Source organism: Vanacampus margaritifer, chromosome 16 (assembly GCF_051991255.1).
Source record: "Vanacampus margaritifer isolate UIUO_Vmar chromosome 16, RoL_Vmar_1.0, whole genome shotgun sequence".
Classification (NCBI taxonomy): Eukaryota; Metazoa; Chordata; class Actinopteri; order Syngnathiformes; family Syngnathidae; genus Vanacampus; species Vanacampus margaritifer.
This window is the reverse complement of record NC_135447.1, coordinates 2,446,253-2,456,499: the sequence shown is the minus strand read 5'-3', so window position 1 is coordinate 2,456,499 and position 10,247 is coordinate 2,446,253. Positions and strand designations below refer to the sequence as shown.

Below are 10,247 nucleotides of genomic sequence, written 5' to 3'. Positions count from 1 at the left end.
CTCTCTATCTCTCTCTTCCTCTTTCTGTCCCTCTCTCTCTCTCTCTCTCTCTCTCTCTCTCTCTCTCTCTCTCTCTCTCCCACTTTCTGTCCCTCTCTCTCTCTCTCTCTCTCTCTCTCTCTCTCTCTCTCTCTCTCTCTCTCTTTCTGTCCCTCTCTCTCTATCTCTCTCTTCCTCTTTCTGTCCCTCTCTCTCTATCTCTCTCTTCCTCTTTCTGTCCTCTCTCTCTCTCTCTCTCTCTCTCTCTCCTCTCTCTCTCTCTCTTTCTGTCCCTCTCTCTCTATCTCTCTCTTCCTCTTTCTCTCTCTCTCTCTCTCTCTCTCTCTCTCTCTCTCTCTCTCTCTCTCTCTCTCTCTTCTCTCTCTCTCTCTCTCTCTCTCTCTCTCTCTCTCTCTCTCTCTCTCTCTCCTCTCTCTCTCTCTCTCTCTCTCCCTCTTTCTGTCCCTCTCTCTCTCTCTCTCTCTCTCTTTCTGTCCCTCTCTCTCTATCTCTCTCTTCCTCTTTCTGTCCCTCTCTCTCTATCTTCCTCTTTCTGTCCCTCTCTCTCTCTCTCTCTCTCTCTCTCTCACACTCAGACCAGCACATTTTTCTGTGACATAAGCATCACCAAACGGACAAATGGTGAAAATAAAAACAAATGCAATTGAAACATGTAAATCTGTATGGCTAATGAGACCCCCCCCCCACCCCCACCCCCCCAATCCCCCCAATCCATTTCCATGCTTCATTAAATCCAGATCAAGTCCAGTCAGTATTTGGCGGGAGACGTTTCCAGGCTTCATCATTGTGTATTCGAAGCTGTTTTCAGCACTAAATGAATCCTTGTCTGTGCGAGTGAATAATTGCACGGCTTGTTTGTCCGCCTGCCGTTCTCCCGAACCTCAGCATTCATTGCTGCTCTCCGCCTGCCTTGCCTGCCAACTTGCCTTTCTCCTCGTCCCCTTTCGCTTTCCCCGCTGCTCCAGTTAACGACGTCTTTTAGCATTTAGAATTTGTCTGCAATTCTTCTCTCCAGCCACCTTCGTCGATTGATCTCGCCTTATTTTGCTCCCATTGACGCAACTGTTGAGCAATGCACGTTGGGTCTGTATAGGAAATTCATAAATATTGTATTTGGCTACTCTTTCGTCATTCAGCATAATTGCATGCAGTTTTTCCGCTTTATGGTTATAAATGTTGATACTTGGATCTTTTATCCAAACGCAATTTTGCCGCCACAAAATGTGATCAGTTTGATTTTCAGAAAAACAAGAGTAAATTGCTTCTTCTTCTTTTTTTAAAGCCATTTGAGCACACAGGAATAGTCAATAAATGTATCAAAGCTCTTGATGAAACATTTAAGTGCTTGACTATAGTGGAGCTGAAGAAACATGGTCACAAAATCAACCAAAAATATTTAAGAAAAATACACGGAAAACGTTTTTTTCTTGTAGCAAAGACATTTTGAAAAAAACATTCAGATTGTTTAGAGAACCATTAAAACTGAATGTCTTAATGTCTTAATGTCTCAAAACAGCCTTAATGGTTTTTCAAAATGTCCTTGCAATAATAATAAAAAAATAACAAATATTAACTCTTTTACTGCCAAAGACGTTAAATGACGTTCTGCAAAAACCTACGGAGGAGCGCCAAAGACGTTAAAAGACGTCCTCCCATTTTATTTTTTATTTTTTTTGAAACGGGTGCAGGAAAGCCTTCCGCAGCCGTGGTGAAAATTTCCAGCAGGTCTGGTGAGCCTAATGACTATTTTTGGCCCCTAGAGGGCAGCGATGACTCTCTTTTGACAAGATCGAAGACGTGAGGCGGGGCTAGAGTGTTGAGGGGGACAATGGCTGAAGAAGCCATAATGGCGACCGTTTACAAAGCAGCTCACGGTCGAGCCGTTTTTTTCAAAGACATCGACCAACGATAAAGAGCACATTGATGACGACGATGATCATCATCGATGATGATGATGATGATGGTGACTCCGAGGTTGACGCCGAAGTTGCAAGTGCTGACGCGGCGGCTATGACGACGTTATAAAGGTTCACGGGCTAGCGATGCTGACACCGGAAAACACGGAGCACAACGCTCAGACGGACGTTCAATCGGACAACGGAGAGTGCCCCGAGTCCAATGCATATTCATCGGAGGAGTGTGTACAGTCTGCTACTTGCTATTTATTCCCCGGAAAAAAAGGATGTCAAGAAAGTTTAACGTCTGCACGCGAAACGGACAATCTGCAGTGAAACTACTCTGTTGTGCAAATCCTGCTCCCTCTCCTTGCACACGCAGGGGAGTGTTGCAAAAAGAAAAACTGTATTTGAAACATCCACATAATTGTAAATAGTACCACAGTTGCACACATTTGTAAATAGTTTGCGAAATTGTTTTGCCAAATTGTTACACTGTTGAATGGAAATAAACGTATTTTGCATTCTAAAAACACTTTTTCATTGTTGGTGAAAGCGTTTTACAGAAGTAAAGCACTATTTAGGTGTTTGTGGCATCATTCATGGACAAAAAGAAGTGTACAATTCACTAGAGTGCATGAAATAACATAGTTTCACAAAAAGCTCCTTTTCTCCGTTTTTTGTTTCAAAACAGAGAATTTCGGTGAAACTAACCATTTTCTATTGTTGATTACTGAAGAACGGAATAAGGTAGAAACAAACTTTTTTTTTCTGATGAAAGATGAGAGTCCAATCTTTCATTTGTGTGTTTCCATAGTCCAAACACAACATTTTCTATGGACCTTGAAAGATCAGTCAAAATGCTTAAATCGGCTGGCACTGGCGACAACCCGTTTTTGAAAACGTCTGGCAGTCAAAGAGTTAAGATGGTTAAGAGAACCATTAAGACTGTTTACAGAACGTTTACCCACCTTGCGACCTTGAACGAATCCTGACGTGAAATCCACAACACCCGATCGTGTCAAGCATTCGCCCCCTCAGTGGGATACGCCCTGAAGTGTTTGGTCTGCTCGTTTAATGCTAACGCTAACACATAATGGTAAACACCACATGTGTCTATGCATCCATTTTCTGTCATGCTTAAACAGTTTATTCACTTCAGTTACAGTATAAAAGTAGCAACACATAAGATAGCATTGCAGTCATCCTCTGCCAGTACCTGAGCCAAGTCTTGAAATTGTTTTGATGGAGCACAATATTATATAGTGCTATTTTTAAACACGTAGCTAATGTTGCATCATTCTGCGGAATGTGGATTGTTCTGTAGTAATAATAATAATAATAATAATAATAATAATCCATGATTACACAGCAGAGGTGCTCAAGTCTGGTCCTCGAGAGTCTTCCATGTCTCCCTCCTCCAACACAGCTGAATCCAACGATCAGCTCATCAGAAGGCCTTGCAGAAGCCTGAGCATGAATCAGGTGTGTTGGTGGAGGGAAACATGGAAAACAGGGGGACTGGACTTGGGCACCCCTGTTATACAATTACATAACAGTTGTGGGGAAAAAAAAAAAGGAAATTCACCACTTTGCATTGCAGGGCTATGAATTTAGAGTCTTTTTTTTTTTTTTAAAGCACCTATGAAAAAAAAACCACCAAGCTCATATTCCAGCCCTGCCAGAAGATGACAAACCAAAGGTCACCAAGATGAAACGCAAGCCGTTGCGCATTCAAAGCATGCATTGCCGAAAGTGACTGCACTCACATTTTATTGATTTTTTTTTTTTCACGGTTTTATTTGGCGGGGTACGCAAATGCACAGCTGCTAAGGCTGCCCGTGCATTTGTGAATCAAATATTCCTGCTGAAAGGAAGGCGCTAAAAATGTCATAAAACACGGAGTTAACAACTCCAAAGGCGATGCAATTTGGCCTCTGAGTCGCTGAAGCTTGCTCAGCAGGTGAGACGGGTCCGCCTGTCGTCCTCCTGCTTATTAACATCACAACACTTCACAAACACGCAGTCAAGCACAAATCCGAGCGGGCTCTTGTACACTTCACATTTCCTCCTTTTATTCCATTCCGCCAACATTTTTTTCCTTCCGCGCGCCGGCTTTCAAGACCTTGTGATGTGAGCTGCCTTTGACCCCCCCCCGTCTTGCCGTTTGAATAATATCCCATTAAGTCGGCGCCGGCGGTTGAACTAAATCATCGGCGGCGAAGTCCTTGCGATTTTCCGGGGTCGGACGCGCAGTGTCGAAGCGAGGAAGGCAAACTTGGTCTCTCGTCCCGTGCGCGGTGATTCAAAGTGTTGTGGAGAGCCTTTCAGACGCTCTTTTATCCGTCACGCATCCCGTTTGCGTAAACGGGCTTTCGTCGAGCGCTCGCACAGTAAAGATGCCGAATTGCTGATGCGCGACAACCACTTTTACCAGGATGTTAATTAAAACGAGGCCAACGATTTCCGCCCCGTCCGGACGGAAGCAAAGCCGGCTCGGTTTTTCAAAGTCATCTCGTACACACAGAAGCGTTTCAAGACTTGCGCGTGTCCAAAAGAAGACGTTTGGCGGCTGTAATGTACATGCCAGGTCTGGAGTGGCGCTGTAGCGCAGCCACGGGGAAGTTAACGCAAAGCGTAGAAGAAGACTTTATTGCAATCTACAGGACAAACTTGGTTTTTAACTCTTTGACTGCCAAAAACGTTAAATAACGTTTAGTAAAATCCTATGGAGGAGTGCCAAAGACGTTAAAAGACGTTTTTTTTCCAAAACAGAGGTGAAACTAACCATTTTCTATAGTTGATTACTGAAAAACGGAATAAGGTAGAAACAAACTTTTTTTTTTCTCTGATGAAAGATGAGAGTCCAATCTTTCATTTGGTAGTATGTGTGTTTCCATAGTCCAAACACATAATTTTCTGTGGACCTTGAAAGATCAGTCAAAAATGCTTAAATGGGCTGGCACCCACGGCATCCCTTTTCTGAAAACGTTTGGCAGTCAAAGAGTTAAAAGCGATCGCTTTCAAGCTCCGAAACGGCGCCATCGTGTGGACGAACGGTAAGAAAACTTGTGAGGATACATTGAAACTGGCTTTTGCGTGGGCGGGGCCTTAGTTTGATGACTTTTGTAAGGGTTTTTCTCTCTGTTTGCACACTGAGAACCTTCCTTTATACATCGCGTAACAGCTCTCACACTCTTTCTCTTGCTTGCGTGCCCATAAAACACACATGCAGTGAAAACTAGTTTTTTTGTTTTTGTTTTGCTTACCATTTTAGACGGTAGAAATGGCACTTTGCTGGTGTGTTTACTTTCGGAGAAGGACATTTGAAGGTTTCCCCTTTTTTGGAATGTCCTTAACACAAAATGAAAACAAATGTGAAGTCCTTGAGTTTTCAAAAAGTAATTTAAAAGTTTGAACAGACGAATGAAGATTGAATGCAGCTGTTTCAGACTTGAGAATGCTGCAAACTCAAAATGCAACTTCAAATCAGATGCTGTTGTTATTGTATTCCTTTACAGCGGTTTATTTGTTGAAACGTACACTAATCTGTTGGTGTATGTAGAAGTATGATGGAAAGTAGAATATTTTAGATTTCCCGTAATTATACGTTTGCATAAAAAAACTATATATATATATATATATATATATATATATATATATATATATATATTAGGGGTGTTAGAAAAAATCGATTCGGCAATATATCGCGATATTACAGAATTCTCGAATCGATCCGATATGCGGCCGAAGCGATTTTTAAACATACATTTTTAATGGAAATGTTCAACAAAACGTCTTACTTAGGGTTAGGATTCACACATTAAGCACGGAAGAATGTTATATTAATGGAACATTAAGACTTAATATTTGATTTCAGTGCTGTTCAGACATGAAACAGACTGCAACCTGTTTTTAGTTAACTCTTTGACTGCCAAAAACGTTAAATAACGTTTAGTAAAATCCTATGGAGGAGTGCCAAAGACGTTAAAAGACGTTTTTTTTTTTCAAAACAGAGATGAAACTAACCATTTTCTATTGTTGATTACTGAAAAACGGAATACGGTAGAAACAAACTTTTTTTTCTGATGAAAGATGAGAGTCCAATCTTTCATTTGGTAGTATGTGTGTTTCCATAGTCCAAACACATAATTTTCTATGAACCTTGAAAGATCAGTCAAAAATGCTTAAATCGGCTGGCACCCACGGCATCCCTTTTCTGAAAACGTCTGGCAGTCAAAGAGATAAATAAATGAATTTTCATACAAATCTTACAGTGTGCATGTACAAGTTTACTGATTAGCATTTTCTGAAATTTAGGTTTTAAAAAAAATCACAATAATCAATTTATAGACTTGTATCGGTATAATTAAGTATCGAATCCCAATCGTGACACGAATCGAATCGCCAGGTACTAGGCAATTCACACCCCTAATATATATATATATATGTATTTATTTATTTTTTCATTTCCTTGACATGCTCACTGAGCTAAGGTCTCACGAGATGCTTTTCGTGCAACCTTTGAGTCACCCCCCCCCCCCCCCCTCAACATGCTTCCAAATCGTACAACCTTAAAAAGCTGTTGATTACTTCTGAGATTCCACTTTCACGAATTCTTCAATCCAAACGAAAATCTCATTCCCTTTAATTAAATACCTAATGCGTGCCACGCGCAAACGCACACGCCAACATTTCGGCATCCCCGCAGGTCACAAGCCGCTGCAGTCGTCTACACCCACACTCGGTTAAGAACTGGCGTCCACTGATGTCGCACGCCAGTGGAGGAGGAGGTTGCGCGCGAGATGAAAAGAATGACGGGTGACTGATGATGTTTGTCGAGATGCCCACAATATGCGCTCCGTAGCTGCAGCTCCACCTTAATGAGGAGGACGGCGTGCAGGACTTGCTCGATGTGCCTCGTGCGGGCTACTGTGTGTGTTTGTGTGTGTGTGTGTTTGTGTGAGTTTTGCATGACACCCACAACTTCCTTGTAGACACAGCAACACGCGTGAATGATGTGATACTGCCACTTTTTAAAAGTCATGCGGGCGGCTAAAATAATTAGCTGTGTGGGTGTTCAACGTATGAAAGTGTGTAAGACATTGAGCGCCGCTATCAAATTGGCTCCTGGCATTGACAAATTGCGTTTTCTTTCACATAATGAATTAGAAATGACTATTAAATTCAAGTCTGCAGTAATCGCTGATATGCCTTTAGGACTTTACATGGACTTTTTTTTTCTTTTTTTTTTTACTCTTACATAATGGATTACTAATTGAACAGTGGACCCGCTAAAGTCCAGAATGTTGGAATTTAACCAAAATCATCTGGAAGCATCTTAAAAAAAAAAATGTCCCAAGCCTATTTTGCTTCTTTTGAGTTGCCAAGGATGACAAATGGAAAAGGTGTGATGAAAACCATAGACTCAGAAATGGAACTTTTGGCAAAGTAATTAACTCTTTGACTGCCAGACGTTTTCAGAAAAGAGATGCCGTGGGTGCCAGGCGATTTAAGCATTTTGACTGATCTTTCAAGGTCCACAGAAAATTATGTGTTTGGACTATGGAAACACACATACTACCAAATGAAAGATTGGACTCTCATCTTTCATCAGAAAAAAAAAGTTTGTTTCTACCTTATTCCGTTTTTCAGTAATCAACAATAGAAAATGGTTAGTTTCACCTCTGTTTTGAAACAAACGTCTTTTAACGTCTTTGGCACTCCTCCATAGGATTTTACTAAACGTTATTTAACGTTTTTTGGCAGTCAAAGAGGTAAGAGTCCGGCTGCTCTATCCAGTAAAATATAGTCTGCTAATGAATAGCATGAGTGTTGCGGTGTTATGTCCCCTTAGGCACACTGAAAAAAATGGGGATTGATATGAACTTGAAAAAAATCAAGTCAAGTTTTTACACATCAGAAATTGTAGTGAAACTCCTTGTAAAATGGACTTAGAATTTCGGAGTTTACTAGGCCTTTTCAAGTAAATATCGCTCTTTTTTTTCAGTGCAGTAGATATTTGAGCACAAACACACAGCAACACATGTAGACAGGCAATATTACAATACAGTCGTATACAGTCAACCCCCGCCATTCCGCTAAATCCATTAGCAACTCCAAGCCACTCCAGAGCCAAATCATGCACAAGTGGTGTGTATGTATCTCCATAAAACACACTTACAACCCAGGCTAAAGCTAACTTGACATACATACAAAGATCTTGGGCAGGCCGTTGATATCACACATACTTCCTTGATGCCAATTACTACTTTCCTATTAGCCAGGGCTTTGGCGCCATCTTGTGGTATGTTAGGGAATAACAGAAAAAGCACCAAAAGCTTAAACAGACCCGTTATTATTTGTTACTTCTTTTCAGCAAATAGATAAACGCACGGGTGGATTTTTTATGCTGGCTATAGCATTTGTTGTCATTCATATTGTGGCGAGCTGAAGTCTACCCCACGCCTTGCACTTGTGTCCAGCCATTTTGCAATTTTCCCGTTACACACATTGCCTGTCCGTTGAATCAGGATTTTATGACGGTTAGCTGACGGGGAAAAAAAAGAATGACTTACCGGTTGATGTTATTTCCTACGGGAAAATGATTGTGAAATTAGAACTCGGAAGTGAGTCATTGACACAAAAGCAGTATGTTTGCCTTTCACATTTGCAAAATATCATCTTAAATGGCATTTCTTTATGAAATCCTCTCCTTACGTAATGAACATTTTGTGTTCCATACTTACAGTCCATACGAGTTTGCATATTCGGCAACAATAAACACAGCAAACAGTCGCTCCGCTCTTATCGGCGAGATGAGGTTTTTGAGCACCTAGGTGCATAAATTTGCATGTTTATTAGAGGAAATTGTTTGACATTTGGCAGCTTAAGTAGCTCTTGTGTAAAGTGTCTGTGATGCGGCGTGGGTGCGATCTGAGATTGTTGCAGATGAGCAACTGAGGAGATGACATTTCATTCTGGCAGAATATATACGTTGTTTTTTTGATGTTTTGGAAGGCACACACATTGCCAGTGGGTGTGTACAGTGTGCGTGAGAAAAAAGCCCACTGATGGGCGTAAGCAAAACGTCTTAAATATTAAGAAATATGTTATCATCACTATTGGGCAAAAACAATACTTTTCAGGAAATAACATCCCCATGATCACGATCAATCGCTAATTTAACACATTTTAAAAAAAAGCTTAATTACTATGTTGTCATTGACTTGAACGGGGTGCCCACATTCCGCAATGGCCGCTTTGAAATTCTTTAATTTATTACACACTGAAATGAATCAGTCCAGCAAGAAATGATATATTGTTTATATTTTGTAGTTATTTTGAGAAAAGGTTAGTTAAAGGCTTTTGAAGATTTTGGGGTGGCCTTGGCCCTGCATCCCACTAGACTAGTTCCACCCCTGCATTGAAAAGCGACCAATTCCCATCTCCATATTAATTACGAACAAAAACTGTAATAACATAACCATTTTTAAACCAATTACTTGTGGTTCCATTAATGTTTATAAATTGGAGCTTGACACGGAGCAGAAAGTGGTGGAAACAATTTTTGCTGTTTTCTATGGCCGCCTGTCCACACCCACTTTCTTGAGAAAGAAAGTGGGTGTGGCTTGCCAGGCTAACATAATCCGTCCGATTTCCAGTCAGGTGAAAATGTACAACAAAAGAAAAAAATTGAAGGAAAACTAAATTGTTTAATATAAAAATAAAATATATACATGTATATATATATATATATATTTTTTTTTAATCTATATATATATTTATTTATTTATTTTATATATATATATATATATATTTTTTTGTTTTATCTATATATATATATATATATATATATATATTTATTTTATTTTTTTATCTATATATATATATATATATATTTTTTTATATATATATATATATATATATATATATATATATATATATATTATATATATATATTTTTTTTTTATCTATATATATATTTTTTTTTTAATCTATATATATATATATATATATATATATATATATATATATATATATAAGCCTCTTCCCCGTTTACAAACAACTGCTCCACTTTCACAGGAAGCCTTTTAGATTGCAGTACATGGATGTTAATGGTGCCTGTATAATTGGGGTTAGACGCACGTTTTGACATAAGTGGTTTTGTCACAGTCCTAATATCTTCACGTCATGGCTGATTATCAACAGGTGTTGCTAAATCAGACCCAACTGAGGGATTATTTGGTGCGCTTCGATACAATCTGATGAGCTCAAATCCTGCGTCAATATGTGAGGCCTTGTGTGACATGTCGTCAAATTGTTTTGATTTAATGGCAAATTATGACTCGA

The 10,247-nt window shown here is 39.7% G+C and overlaps 1 protein-coding gene across 5 annotated transcripts in view; it reads right to left on the bottom strand.

Annotated features, from left to right (window-relative positions):
- LOC144036137 (uncharacterized) overlaps positions 1 to 10,247 on the bottom strand; it is a 134,475-nt gene that overhangs the window by 56,031 nt on the left and 68,197 nt on the right. Inside the window, exon 1 of one of the 5 annotated variants that reach the window (XM_077546505.1) lies at positions 5,165 to 5,242. The exons of the other annotated variants lie outside the window; for them this stretch is intronic. The gene's annotated coding sequence lies outside the window, so the exon portion shown is untranslated. Of the gene's footprint in view, positions 1 to 5,164; positions 5,243 to 10,247 lie in introns of those variants that run through there. 5 annotated transcript variants of the gene reach the window in all.